The 15,017-nt window shown below is 38.3% G+C and overlaps 1 non-coding gene across 1 annotated transcript; it reads left to right on the forward strand.

Moving 5' to 3' along the window:
- Nucleotides 1-10,426: 10,426 nt before the first annotated feature.
- LOC112793001 (small nucleolar RNA R71) lies at nt 10,427-10,530 on the forward strand. Its single transcript, XR_003197715.1, has one exon. It is a non-coding gene; the product is annotated as a small nucleolar RNA R71 (small nucleolar RNA).
- The last annotated feature ends 4,487 nt before the right edge of the window (nt 10,531-15,017 follow it).

A 15,017-nucleotide genomic window follows, 5' to 3' on the forward strand; every position in this document is an offset into this window, starting at 1 on the left:
AATGAGGTAGAAGAGAAGAGGTGAGATTCTTTTCCCATTTATATCTAATACTAATTAATGTAAAAATATATTTCCTAAAACTAAATAATATCTTTTCCTATTTTTAAATAAAATAAAGTTTAAATCAGAATTAATAGGAGATTGTGTGCTTGCTTCTTGGAGAGTTGGGGACCACTTGATTCCTTAATAATCCACGCCTAACTTGAGAAATCTTAAGTTAGGTGCAGCCTTGGCCAAATTGATGGAGAAGAAGTATGGACTATTAATTGTCGTTGGAAAGATCTAGAAGTTATCTTTCTGATGCATGGAAACTTGTCTCTCAACAAATTTTTCTTCGGCAAGTTTCCTGGAAAATGTTGGCATGAATGGTGGGCTTTTGAATGCTGCTTCCACAGTTTCCTGGATTAGGATTGATATAGGATCCTAAGACCCTCCTTTCATGCCCAACCCGGTTTGCATGGCCTTCTCTGGCATGATTATAAGCTTCTTCTTCATGATTGTTCTCCAAATTCTCTTCCATGTTGGATTAAAAATACTCTTCCTCTTCCTCAGCACCAACAATTCTTTTTCCTCTTGCTTCCCTTTTTCGTCTCCAAAGGGTTCTCTCAGGCTCTGAATCAAAGGATGTTGAGATTTCTTCTCTTCTCCCTGTCATACAACAACCAGAATGCACAACAGGAGATATAGTGAAGACAATTTTTGTTAGAATGATTGTTAGTGTGAGTGATGCAATTTATCAAACAGTTAGTGGGTTAGTAAGCTGAATTATGATAAACTAAGAAATGAGAACAGAAATTAGAGAGGGAATAGGGGATGAGGAAGAAATTAAAAAAAAACAAACTAAGGTAAATTACTGAATATAGAAAAGAATAACGGAAAAAAAATGCTCAATCTAGTAATCTTCTAGCTTAATCATTGTTGATTCAAAATCAATCCCCGGCAACGGCGCCATAAACTTGATGCATGGAAACTTGTCTCTCAACAAATTTTCCTTCGGCAAGTATACCGAATTATCGTCAAGTAAAAACTCACTATAGAGTGAGATCGAATCCCACAAGGATTGATTGGTCAAGCAACTTTAGTTAGAAGAATATGCTAGTTGAGCTAAACAGAATTTAGATTGAGATGCAGAGATTTAAATGACTAAAAAGTAAATAGCAGAAATTAAAGTGCAAAATCTTAAATGGGAAATTGGGGTAATGCTCATAAAAGTAAATGGCAGAAATTAAAGAGAATGGGTAAGATCAGAAATGGAGGAATCATTGGGTTTAGGAGATGTTGCAATTCTCCGGATCAAGTTCATTCTCATCTCTTCCTCAATCAATGCATTCATTGATCTCCTTGGCAATCTTAAGTGATTGAATCCCAATTCCTTGGTAATTCAATCTCTCAAATCTTTATCAATAGCCAATTCCTTGGTCAATTGCTCATGAGAAGAGATGAAGTATGGTCACTGATTATACTACATACATTTCCCAATTCAAGTATTGAGGGGATTATAGTCACATATCCATCCCAACCCAAATTGGTCCAGCATGAGAAAGCAATTCTAGCATGATCTCTTCATTCCTCTTCCAAGGTTCCGAAGAGATCCAATTATGGAGAGTTTCTTTTCCAAGACAACTAACCAATTGAATTAAGATTGAAAGCTTTCTAGTAAAATCAAGAGAAAAGATAGAAGAAGAAGAATGAAAATTAATATTGATCCATCAAATTACAGCAGAGCTCCCTAACCCAATGAAAGGGGTTTAGTTGTTCATAGCTCTAGGAATCAAAAATGGCAGAAAAGAAGAATCCATGATAGAAGTACAGAAAGGTAAATATCCAGAGAGTAGTTCTCCAAAAAATGCCCCCCCCCCCCAAAAGTCCCTAGCTAGTTCAAAACTACTCCTATATATACTACTCTTCATGATCTTCTAGTGAGTTCTTCAAGTCTTGGATGTGGGCAATGGACTTTGAGTTGAAGCAATTCTCATCTTTAGTGGGCCCAGCTTACAGAGAAATATGAATTAGGCTCAGGCACTTAGTGAGATTAATCGTGGAATACATTTCTGGGTGCGAGAACGTTAGTGGCATTCACCTTTTCCACTAAAGTTCCACCTTTATATGCCCACGTTATTCTCAACGTTAGAAGTCTTAACGTGACTTCTAACGTTCCTTCTCAATTCTTGGCCAACGTTAATGGGATTCACTTTTCCCATTAACGTTGGCTTGTGCCCCTTTTCGCAAACGTTAATGGGAATCACTTTTCCCATTAACGTTGCTTGCCCTTTGCCTCCCACTTTAGGTCTTACGTTAGCTTAGCTAACGTAGCTCTTAACGTGGGCACCTATCACCTTCGAGAGCGTTAGTGACACTCACCTTTGTCACTAACGCTCTTTTTGCCTTAATCCCCTACGTTAGAGTCCGCATTAACTAAGTTAACGTGGCTCTTAACGTAGTAATGAAGCCATCTTCCAACGTTAGTGACAAAAGTGAGTGTCACTAACGTTGGTTCCTTGAACCCCACTCCACGTTAACTTTCACGTTAACAATCTTAACGTGAGAGTTAACGTAGGCAAGGAAAATGATTCAACGTTAGTGACAAAAGTGAGTGTCACTAACGTTGGCATTGTTGATCCTTGTCCACGTTAGAGTTCAAGTTAACTTAGTTAACGTGACTCTTAACGTGGGGCATTGCCTAGTTTCCCAACGTTAGTGGTGTTCACTTTTACCACTAACGTTGAGGAGAAACGTTATTGGAGTTCACGTTTCTCATTAACGTGGAGTCCTCCTTTCCTTCTACGTTAAGTACCACGTGTGGCTCTTAACATAGGTTATGAAATGGCTTCGCAGGCGTTATTGGTGATCACTTTTCTCATTAACGTTGCAAGTCAATTGCCATCTCACGTAGTAGTCACGTTAACTAAGTTAACGTGAATGCTAACGTGATTCTTCCATGCTTCATTTGTCCTGAAATCAAGCAATTAAAGTGCATCAAAGCTCTAGCCAAAATCATGAGATCATGCATCACTAAAATATCATGTAATTCTAGCAAAAATCTCATGAAATCATGCAAAATTCACAATAGTTGCTTGAATGAAGGTGTAAGTGTATTTTCACCCAAAACTTGCCTTGTTTACTAGGAAAAATGCATGAAACTACCCTAAAACAGTAAAGAAAAGGTCAGTGAAACTGGCCTAGATGCCCTGGCATCACTTTCCAACGCCACTAGAATCACGTCAATTGGACCTCTGTAGCTTGAGTTATTCAGGTTTGAGTGCAGAGAGGTCAGGGTTGACAGCATTATTCGCCTTCTTCTCTTTTTCTGCAGAAACTCCATCAAATCCATCTGAATTCTACCTAAAATAAACAAATTTCCATGAGACTAAAAGTAGCATCCATAGTTACTAAAAGATAATTAATTCTTGATTAAACTCACAAATTAAATTCAAATTCACTAGGAAAAGGTAGGAAAGATGCTCACACATCATCTTACCACACCCACCATACCCATAAACGAAGTAAAAACTGTAACACCCTACCATATAGAGTCTTATGCTTAAGTCATAATTCAGTGATGGCAAGGTATTACGACCTCTAAAATAAAAATTTAGTACAAATAGTATTGTGAAAAATGATTATAACTAGGAGCCTTTGAAGAAAAAGGGGTAAAACGAAAATCCGATCGATAACGTAACGAACAAGGATAAACTAACATGAGATTATATATGTACACAAGAATGTCAAAAAAAGGAATATTGGTACACAAAATCGTGAGTTCACACTCTTCTCACAACTCCGCGCAGCTGACCAGCAAGTGCACTGGGTCATCCAAGTAATACCATACGTGAGTAAAGGTTGATCCCAGAGAGATTGTCGGCTTGAAGCAAGATATGGTCATCTTGTAAATCTCAGTAAGGCATATTCAGATGGTTATGAGGTTTTGATAATTAAAAGAGAAATAAAACATAAAATAGGATAGAGATACTTATGCAATTCATTGGTGGAAATTTCAGATAAGCGTATAGAGATGCTTTGTTCCCTCTGAGCCTCTGCTTTCCTATTGTCCTCATCCAATCATGCGTACTCCCTTCCATGGCAAGCTGTATGTTGGTGGATCACTGTTGACAATGGCTACCATCCGTCCTCTCAGTGAAAACATATCCGCTGCGGTTTCCCATATGGCTAATCAGTTATCAGTTCTCAATCGTGTCGAAATAAGATCTATTGATCCTTTTGCACACTGTCACTGTGCCCAACAGTCGTGAGCTTTAAGCTCATCGCAGTCATCCCATCCCAGATCCTACGCGGAATATCACAGACAAGGTTTAGACTTTCCAAATCTCAAGAATATTGCCAATTGATTCTAGCTTTTACCACAAGGACCCTGATCTCATGGAACGGAAGGCTCTGTTGTCAGGAGAGGCAACCATGTGTCGTGAACCAGGAGGCCAAGAGATACACACTCAAGCTCTCACAGATAGAACGGAAGTGGTTGTCAGGCACGCGTTCATAAGGGAGGATGATGATGAGTATCACGGATCATCACATCCATCAAGTTGAAGTACGAGTGAATATCTTAGAACAAGAATAAGCGTGAATTGAATAGAAAAATAATAGTGCTTTGCATTAATTCATGAGGAACAGCAGAGCTCCACACCTTAATCTATGAGGTGTAGAAACTCCACCGTTGAAAATACATAAGTGATGAAGGTCCAGGCATGGCCGAATCGCCAGCCCCCAAAACATGATCAAGAGATCAAAAGTGGTCCAAAGGAAGTCACAAAAATGATCTAAAGAGATGAATACAATAGTAAAAAGTGCTATTTATACTAAACTAGTAAACTAGGTTTACAGAAAATGAGTAACTAAGTGTAGATAGTGCAGAAATTCACTTTCGGGGCCCACTTGGTGTGTGTTTGGGCTGAGCATTGAAGCTTTCACGTTAATAGGCTCTTCTTGGAGTTTAAACACCAATTTTGGTGCCAGTTTGGGTGTTTAACTCCAGCTTTGGTGCCAGTTCTGGCATTTTACGCCAAAAAATGGTCTCTGGTGGGCGTTTGGACGCCAATTTGGGCCATCAAATCTCGAGCAAAGTATGAACTATTATACATTTCTGAAAAGCCCAAGATGTCTACTTTCCAACAGAATTGAGAGAGTGCCATTTGGGCTTCTGTAGCTCTAGAAAATCTACTTCGAGGGCAGAGAGGTCAGAATCCAATAGCATCTTCAGTCGTTTCTCAGCCTCTGAATCAGATTTTTGCTCAGGTCCCTCAATTTCAACCAGAAAATACCTGAAATCACAGAAAAACACACAAACTCATAGTAAAGTCCAGAAATGTGATTTTCGCATAAAAACTAATAAAAATATACTAAAAAGTAACTAAAACATATTAAAATCTATGTAAAAACAATGCCAAAAAGTGTATAAATTATCTACTCATCACAATACCAAACTTAAATTGTTGCTTGTCCCCAAGAAATTGAAAACAAAATAGGATAAAAAGAAGAGAATACACAATAAATCTCAAACTATCAATGAAACTTAGTCCCAATTAGATGAGCGGGGCTAGTAGCTTTTTGCCTCTGAACAGTTTTGGCATCTCACTTTATCCTTAGAAGTTTAGAATGATTGGCATCCATTAGGAACTCAGAATTTAGATAGTGTTATTGATTCTCCTACTTCAGTATCATGATTCTTGAACACAACTACTTTATGAGTCTTGGCCGTGACCCTAAGCATCTTGTTTTCCAATATTACCACCGGATACATAAATACCATAAACACATAATTGGGTGAACCTTTTCAGATTGTGACTTAGCTTTGCTAGAGTCCCCAGTTAGAGGTGTCCAGAGTTCTTAAGCACACTCTTTTGCTTTGGATCATGACTTTAACCACTCAGTCTCAAGCTTTTCACTTGGACCTTCATGACACAAGCACATGGTTAGGGACAGCTTGATTTAGCCGCTTAGGTCAGGATTTTATTCCTTTCGGCCCTCCTATCCATTAATGCTCAAAGCCTTGGATCCTTTTTACCCTTGCATTTTGGTTTAAAGGGCTATTGGCTTTTTCTGCTTGCTTTTTCTTTTTCTTTTTCTTTCTTTTAATTTTCACCTATTTATTTATTTATTTATTTATTTATTTTTTCTCGCAAGCTTGTGTTTTTCACTGCTTTTTCTTGCTTCAAGAATCAATTTTATGATTTTTCAGATTATCAATAACATTTCTCTTTGTTCATCATTCTTTCAAGAGCCAACAATGTTAACACTCATAAACTTCACTGTAAAAAATATGCAATGTTCAAGCATTCATTCAGAAAACAAAAAGAATTGCCACCACATCAAAATAATTAAACTAATTTCAAGATAAAATTTGAAATTCATGTACTTCTTGTTCTTTTGTAATTAGGAACATTTTTCATTTAAGAAAGGTGAAGGATTCATGGAATTATTCATAGCTTTATGGCATAGACACTAGACACTAATGATCATGTAATAAAGACACAAACATAGACAAACATAAAGCATAAAAATCGAAAAACAGAAAAATAAGAACAAGGAAATTAAAGAACGGGTCCACCTTAGTGATGGCGGCTAGTTCTTCCTCTTGAAGATCTTATGGAGTGCTTAAGCTCCTCAATGTCTCTTCCTTGCCTTTGTTGCTCCTTCCTCATGGCTCTTTGGTCTTCTCTAATTTCATGGAGGATGATGGAATGCTCTTGGTGCTCCATCCTTAGTTGCTCCATATTGGAACTCAAATCTCCTAGAGAAGTGTTGAGTTGTTTCCAATAGTTGTGTGGAGGAAAATGAATCCCTTGAGGTATCTCAGGGATTTCTTGATGAGGGACTTCCTCATGCATTTGTTGAGGTCCATGAGTGGGCTCTCTTGTTTGCTCCATCTATCCTCTTTTTAGTGATGGGCTTGTCCTCTTCAATGAGGATGTCTTCCTCTATGACAATTCCAGCTAAACTGCATAGGTAACAGATGAAATGAGGGAAGGCTAACCTTGCTAAAGTGGAAGGTTTGTCAGCAACCTTGTATAGTTCTAGAGGTATGATCTCATGAACTTCCACTTTCTCTCCAATCATGATGCTATGGATCATGATAGCCCGATCCACAGTTACTTCGGATCGGTTGCTAGTAAGAATGATAGAGCATTGGATGAACTCCAACCATCCTCTAGCCACAGGCTTAAGGTCAAGCCTTCTTAGTTGAAATGGCTTACCTTTGGAGTCTCTCTTCCATTGAGCTCCTTCTACACATATGTCTCTGAGGACATGGTCCAACCTTTGATCAAAGTTGACCCTTCTAGTCTAGGGGCGTGTATCTCCTTGCATCATTGGCAAGTTAAATGCCAACCTTACATTTTCCAGACTGAAATCTAAGTATTTCCCCTGAACCATTGTGAGCCAATTCTTTGGGTTCGGGTTCATACTTTGATCATGGTTCTTTGTGATTCATGCATTAGCATAGAACTCTTGAACCATTAAGATTCCGACTTGTTGAATGGGATTGGTGAGAGCTTCCTATCCTCTTCTCCTAATCTCATGTCGAATCTCTAGATATTCGCTCCTTTTGAGCTTGAAGGGGGGCCTCGGGGATCACCTTCTTCTTGGCCACAACTTCATAGAAGTGGTCTTGATGGACCTTTAAGATGAACCTATCCATCTCCCAAGACTCGGAGGTGGAAGCAATTGCCTTCCCTTTCCTCTTCCTTGAGGTTTCTCCAGTCTTAGGTGCCATTAATGGTTATGGAAAATTAAAAAGCAAGGCTTTTTCCACACCAAACTTAAGAGGTTTGCTCGTCCTCGAGTAAGAGAAGAAAGAAGAGAGTAGAAGAAGAAGAAAAGTGGGAGATGGAGGCTTGAGAGGGTTCGGCTAAGGGGGGTTTTGAGTGTATATGATGTGTGAAAATGAAGGAGTAAGGAGGGGTATTTATAGGGTAAGAGAGGGAGTTGGTTCGTGTGAGAAGGGGTGGATTTGGGAGGGAATTTGTTTGAATTTGAGTGGGTGGGGGTGGTGGGTTGTATGATGGGTTTATGGGAATTAGGGAATGGATGTGAGTGGTGAAGGGAATATGGGGAAGAGGGTAAGATTTGATAGGTGAGTGGTATTTTAGGTAGAGTGTTATGGAGAAGTGTGAAGAGGAGAGAGAGTGGGGTGGGGTAGATGGGGATCCTGTGGGGTCCACAGATCCTGAGGTGTCAAGGATTTTTTATCCCTGCACCTTTCTGGCGTTAAACGCCCTCTATGTGTCGTTCCTGGCGTTTAAACGCTGGGCTGATGCCCTTTTCTTGCATTTAAACGCCAGTCTGCTGCCCTTTTCTGGCGTTTAAACGCCAATCTGCTACCCTTTTCTGGCGTTTAAACGCCCAGAAAGGTGCCAGACTGGGCATTTAAATGCCCATTTTTATACCTTTACTGGCATTTAAACACCAGTTTGCCTGCCAGTTCTAGTGTTTAAACGCCAGATTGATGCCCATTTCTGGCATTTAAATGCCAGTCAGCTACTCTTTTCTGGCGTTTAAAAGCCCAAAAAGGTGCTAGACTGGGCGTTTAAACGCCCATTTTTATATCTTTACTGGCGTTTAAACGCTAATTTGCCTGCCAGTTCGGGCATTTAAACACCAGACTGCTGCCCATTTCTGGCATTTAAACACCCAGAATGGTGTCAGGCTGGGTGTTAAACGCCCATTTTGGTATCCTTACTGGCGTTTAAATGCCAGTAAGATCTTCCTCCAGGGTGTGCTATTTTTATGCTGTTTTTTATTTTGCTTTAATTTTTGCAATTTTTTTGTGACTCCACATGATCATCATCCTAAAGAAAACATAAAATAACAATGGAAAATAAAATGAAAGAGTAAATAATATAGATAAATAAAATTGGGTTGCCTCCCAATAAGTGCTTCTTTAATGTCAATAGTTTGACAGGAAGCTCTTACGGAGCTTCACAGGTGCTCAGAGCATGATTGTGGCATCCCAACACCAAACTTAGAGTTTGAACGTGTGGGCTTTGCTTGACTCTGCATGGAGAGAATTGAATGAAGCTTTTCATGCTTCTTCCCCATGTTTACAGAAGAAGATCATTGTGCCTTAAACACAAGGTAGTCCTCATTCACTTGAATGACTAGCTCTCCTCTGTCCACATCAATCACAGCCTTTGCTGTGGCTAGGAAGGGTCTTCCAAGGATGATGGATTCATCCTCATCTTTCTCAGTGTCTAGGATTATGAAATCAGCAGGGATGTAAAGGTCTTCAACCTTTACCAAGACATCCTCTACAAGTCCATAAGCCTGTTTCTTTGATTTGTCTACCATCTCTAGTGAGATTCTTGCAGCTTGTACCTCAAAAATCCCTAGTTTCTCCATTACAGAGAGAGGTATGAGGTTGATACTTGATCCTAGGTCACACAGAGCCTTTTCAAAGGTCATGGTGCCTATGGTACAAGGTATCAAGAACCTTCCGGGTTCCTCTTTCTTTTGAGATAACTTCAGCTGAACCAATGCACTTAGTTCATTGATGAACAATGGAGGTTCATCCTCCCTAGTCTCATTCAGCTTCAGTGGGATCTCTATGGTCTCTAGATGAGCCTTAGATTCCTGTGGTTCCTCAATAGGGGACTCCTTGTAGTCCAGTGGACGTCCCATGAGGTTTTCCTTTCTGTGAATCACGTCCTCCTCCTCTTCTATAGGTTCGGCCATTTTGGTTGTATTAATGGCCTTGCACTCACTTTTTGGATTCACTTCTGTATTACTTGGGAGAGTACTAGGAGGAGTTTCAGTAATTCTTTTACTCAGCTGACCCAAATTTCTTATGGAGGACCATGCCTCAATCATGAAACTGAGGGTGGTCTAGGATAGATCAAAGACTATGTTTGCTAAGCTAGAGAGGCTCTGCTCAGAATTCTCTGTCTGTTGCTGAGAAGATGATGGGAAAGGCTTGCTATTGCCAAACCTGTTTCTCCTACCATTATTGTTATTGAAGCCTTGTTGAGGCTTCTGTTGATCCTTCCATGAGAAATTTAGGTGATTCCTCCATGAAGGATTATAGGTGTTTCCATAGGGTTCTCCCATGTAATTCACCTCTTCCATTGCAAGATTCTCAAGGTCATAAGCTTCTCCTTCAGAGGAGGCATCTTTAGCCTGCAATCCAGTCAGACTCTGAGAAATCATATTGACTTGTTGAGTCAATATTTTGTTCTGAGCCAATATGGCATTCAGAGTATCGATCTCAAGAACTCCTTTCTTCTGAGTCACCCCATTATTCACAGGATTTCTCTTAGAAGTGTACATGAACTGGTTATTTACAACCATTTCAATGAGTTCCTGGGCTTCTGAAGGCATTTTTAGATGAAGAGATCCACCAGCAGAGTGGTCCAATGACATCTTGGATAACTCAGACAGACCATCATAGAATATACATATGATGCTCCATTCTGGAAACATGTCAGAAGGACACCTTTTGGTTAATTACTTGTATCTTTTCCAAGCTTCATAGAGGGATTCACCTTCCTTCTGTCTGAAGATTTGGATATCCACTCTGAGCTTACTCATCTTTTGAGGTGGAAAGAATTTGGTTAAGAAAGCATTGACCAACTTGTCCCAAGAGTTCAGGCTTTCTCTAGGTTGTGAGTTTAACCATGTCCTAGCTCTGTCTCTCACAGCAAAAGGAAAAAGCATAAGTCTGTAGACCTCGGGATCAACCCCATTGATCTTAACAGTATCACAGATCTGCAAGAATTCAGATAAGAACTTATGAGGATCTTCTGATGGAAGTCCATAAAACTTGCAGTTCTACTGCATTAGAGAAACTAATTGAGGCTTAAGCTCAAAGTTGTTTGCTCCAATGGCAGGAATTGAGATGCTTCTTCCATAGAAGTTGGAAGTTGGTGCAGCATAGTCACCAAGCATCTTCCTTGCATTGTTGTTATTATTTTTGGCTGCCATGTCTTCTTTTTTTCGAAAATTTCTGTCAGGTCCTCTCTAGAGAGTTGTGCTTTAGTTTCTCTTAGCTTCCTCTTCAGAGTCCTTTCAAGTTCAGGATCGGCTTCAACAAGAATATCTTTATCCTTGTTCCTGCTCATGTGAAAAAGAAGAGAATAGAAAAGAAGAGGAATCCTCTATGTCACAGTATAGAGATTCTTTTATGTGAGTAGAAGAAGAAAAGAAGAGAAGAATGAGGTAGAGAGAAAATAAAGAGAATTCGAACACAGAGAGGGGGAGAGGGTTCGAATTTTAAGAAGGAGAGAAGTTGTAGTAAATAATAGAAAGAGATGAGAGAGAAGAGAAATTCGAAAATATTAGAAGAAATAAAATTAGAGTTTAAAACAATTAGTTAATTAAAAAGATTTTTGAAAAAGTGGTTAGTAATTTTCGAAAATTAGAGAGAGAAAAGTAGTTAATTGAAAAAGATTTGAAAATAAATTTTGAAAAGATAAGAAGTTAGAAAAATATTTTGAAATTAAGTTTTGAAAAAGATATGATTGAAATCTATTTTGAAAAAGATTTGAAAAAGAAATTTAAAAAGATTTGATTTTGAAAATTAAAGTTGATGACTTGACTAACAAGAAACTAAAAGATATGATTCTAAAATTTAAAGATTGAACCTTTCTTAACAAGAAAGTAACAAACTTAAAATTTTTTTAATCAAATCCTTAATTGTTAGCAAGGTTTTTGAAAATATGAAATAAAAATATTTTGAAAATCAATTTTTAAAATTTTCGAAAATATTAAGAAGAAAAAAATGAAAAAGATTTGAAAAGATAGAATTTTTAAATTGAGATTTTGACTTGACTAACAAAAAACAACTAAATTTTAAAATTTTTTAACTAAGTCAACCCAAAATTTCGAAATTTATGAGTGAAATAGGGAAAATATTTTTTTATTTTTTGCATTAATGAGGAGAGAGAAAAACACAAAAATGACACAAGACATAAAAATTTTGGATCAAAACCAATGATGCATGCAAGAACACTTTGAATGTCAAGATGAACACCAAGAACACTTTGAAGATCATGATGAACATCAAGAACATATTTTTGAAAAAATTTTAAGAAAAGAAACACATGTAAGACACCAAACTTAAAAATTTTTAAACTTTTGACTCTAAAAATTCGAAAATGCATATGAAAAATAAGAAAAGACACAAAACAAGAAAATTATAAGATTAAACAAAGACAATCATCAAGAACAACTTGAAGATCAAGAATAACACAATGCATGAGTTTTTGAAAAATGCTAGAGAAATAAAAACATGCAATTAACACCAAACTTAAAATTTGACTCTAGACTCAAACAAGAAACACAAAATATTTTTGATTTTATGATTTTATTAAAATTTTTGTAATTTTTCGAAATTTTTTTTTGGAAAAACGAAAAAGAAGAGAAAAAAATTTTTTTTGAAAGATTTTTGAAAATAAAATAAAGGTTCAAACAAGAAGAAAATTACCTAATCTGTGCAACAAGATGAATCGTCAGTTGTCCAAACTCGAACAATCCCCGGCAACGGCACCAAAAACTTGGTACATGAAATCGTGAGTTCACACTCTTCTCACAACTCCGCGCAGCTGACCAGCAAGTGCACTGGGTCATCCAAGTAATACCATACGTGAGTAAGGGTCGATCCCACGGAGATTGTCGGCTTGAAGCAAGCTATGGTCATCTTGTAAATCTCAGTCCGGCGGATTCATATGGTTATGAGATTTTGATAATTAAAAGAGAAATAAAACATAAAATAGGATAGAGATACTTATGCAATTCATTGGTGGGAATTTCAGATAAGCATATGGAGATGCTTTGTTCCCTCTGAGCCTCTGCTTTCCTATTATCCTCATCCAATCATGCGTACTCCCTTCCATGGCAAGCTGTATGTTGGTGGATCACCGTTGTCAATGGCTACCATCCGTCCTCTCAATGAAAACATATCCGCTACAATTTCCCGCATGGCTAATCAGCTGTCGGTTCTCGATCCTGTCAGAATAAGATCCATTGATCCTTTTGCACACTGTCACTGTGCCCAATAGTCGCGAGTTTGAAGCTCATCACAGTCATCCTATCCTAGGTCTTACTCGGAATACCACAGACAAGGTTTAGACATTCCGGATCTCAAGAATGCTGCCAATTAATTTATGCTTAAACCACGAGGACTCTGATCTCATAGAATGGAAGGCACTGTTGTCAGGAGAGGCAACCATTCGTCGTGAACTAGGAGGCCAAGAGATACACACTCAAGCTCTCACAGATAGAACGGAAGTGGTTGTCAGGCACGCGTTCATAAGGGAGGATGATGATGAGTGTCACGGATCATCACATCCATCAAGTTGAAGTACGAGTGAATATCTTAGAACAAGATAAGCGTGAACTGAATAGAAAAACAATAGTACTTTGCATTAATTTATGAGGAACAGCAGAGCTCCACACCTTAATCTATGAGGTGTAGAAACTCCACCGTTGAAAATACATAAGTGATGAAGGTCCAGGCATGGCCGAATGGCCAGCCCCCAAAATGTGATCAAGAGATCAAAAGTGATCCAAAGGTAGTCTCAAAAATGATCTAAAGATATGAATACAATAGTAAAAAGTGCTATTTATACTAAACTAGTAAACTAGGTTTACAGAAAATGAGTAACTAAGTGTAGATAGTGCAGAAATCCACTTCTGGGGCCCACTTGGTGTGTGTTTGGGCTGAGCATTGAAGCTTTCACGTGCATAGACTCTTCTTGGAGTTTAAACGCCAGTTTTGGTGCCAGTTCTGGCATTTTACGCCAGAAAAGGGTCTCTAGTGGGCATTTGGACGCCAGTTTGGGCCATCAAATCTCGAGCAAAGTATGAACTATTATATATTACTGGAAAGTGCAAGATGTCTACTTTCCAACGCAATTGAGAGCGTGCCAGTTGGGCTTCTATAGCTCCAGAAAATCCACTTCGAGTGTAGGGAGGTCAGAATCCAACAGCATCTTTAGTCCTTTCTCAACCTCTGAATCAGATTTTTGCTCAGGTCCCATAATTTTAGCCAGAAAATACCTGAAATCACAGAAAAACACACAAACTCATAGTAAAGTCCAAAAATGTGATTTTTGCATAAAAACTAATAAAAATATACTAAAAAGTAACAAAAACATATTAAAAACTATGTAAAAATAATGCCAAAAAGCGTATAAATTATCCGCTCATCAAATATCAAAACTCAAGATCCGGTTGCGGAGATAACCGGTCCGAGCATAGAAATATATACATATAAATAAAATAAGGAAACCCCAAAGGAAACCCAAAGGGACACAAATACAGAAAACCTATTCTCCAAAATTTCCTATAAGATGAGTCATCACAGTTTGTATTATCTAGTGGAGATAAAAGTATCTAAGCAAGACATATAAACCAAAATAGAGTCCCAAGAACAAAGGATCTTCGCTAATCCGGAAGTCTCCAGCATGCCTCAGCGAGAAACCTCACGTCCTACATCTGAAAACCACAAAATCCGCATGGGTGAGAACCAGAGGTTCCCAGCATGGTAATAGTTCCCACATATATAACATGTGATATTAGAGGAAAGCTAAAGGCAATCCTAGAACTTCCTCCTGATAAAATCAAAGCTTATAAACAAGCTAACCTTTAGTCTAACTAATACTTCCCTTTCCAATTTCTTCAGACCTCCCAACCACCAACAGGAGTATAAAAATGGCAAACACAATTATATCAGACAAGAGATATACAAATAGGAACAAATAAGGCATTTAGACGATCAGCTAGTAATATGCAGTCAAATAGGCAATCTCAAACAATTCACATAGTATGCATATGATGAATGCCTGTCCCTAATGGCTGATGATATCATCTGTCGGTTATATAGCCAACCCGACAAGTCCTGGTAGCTAACCATTGGACTATCCCTCTGTCGTGCATCCCTAACTTGAGTTATACTCAACATAATCGTGATCATAATCATGATCCATATTCAACACCCTCACTGGTGTATATTTACGGGGGCGAGCTTATCCGGGTCTTTCACAGTGTCTGGCCACCCTTATGACATAGGG

The sequence above is a fragment of the Arachis hypogaea genome, chromosome 3, assembly GCF_003086295.3.
Source record: "Arachis hypogaea cultivar Tifrunner chromosome 3, arahy.Tifrunner.gnm2.J5K5, whole genome shotgun sequence".
NCBI classification, from domain to species: Eukaryota; Viridiplantae; Streptophyta; class Magnoliopsida; order Fabales; family Fabaceae; genus Arachis; species Arachis hypogaea.